Genomic DNA, 827 nt, shown 5'->3' on the forward strand with positions numbered 1-827 from the left:
GAAAACTAGAAATAGAAAATTATTGATGATAACATGTATGATTAAGCCACTATGCAGTATATACTGGATGGGAAATCACATTTTGTATGCTCTGACAATGCTCAGTGAATGAATGTAAATTAATCAATTAAAAATAAAAATATTTTTTAAAAATAAAAAAAAAGACACGGAGGACAACTGTGGATACTAGAGACAGTGTGGGAGGAGGGTAGAAAATACGAGAGGGTGACAAGTACAGGATCAAGGGGAGAAAGAAAAAAGCGAAACATTTAAGGGACACAAAAATGGAAAACTACCTGTTTATAATAACAATGTATGGTGATGGCTTTGACCCTCTGCTCCTACTCTTTTTTCCCAAACCCAAACACCAAGAGAGGTTAAGCAGTCTCTGTCTTCTCTCTGTCTCAGTCTCTGTCTCTCTCTCTCTCTCTCTTTCATTTCATTTTTTTAAATTATTAAGTACTGTCCCTTGTCTGTGAACTTTCCTTTATTTTGATTTTTTTTTCTTTTTTTGATATTATTTTTATTATCATAATCTTGTTTATATTACATTGAATCATGTATAATTTGACAGAATATTACATTTCTTTTTCCAGAAGGAATACCATGCATACCAGTCAAGACAAAGACATTACTATCTACATCATCATCATCAAATAGCTTTTCATAATTTTTTTCCAGATTATTATTATTATTCTCATTTTTTAAAACATCCAATCACTATTTATCATTTTGGTTGTAAAAAGACTTTACCCAACATGAAATACTTCTCAGACCAGTCCAGTGGAGAATACTATACATGTCATCATCAACAGGTAATAAACCAT

Source organism: Tupaia chinensis, unplaced genomic scaffold, assembly GCF_000334495.1.
Source record: "Tupaia chinensis unplaced genomic scaffold, TupChi_1.0 Scaffold143826_1, whole genome shotgun sequence".
Taxonomy (NCBI): Eukaryota; Metazoa; Chordata; class Mammalia; order Scandentia; family Tupaiidae; genus Tupaia; species Tupaia belangeri.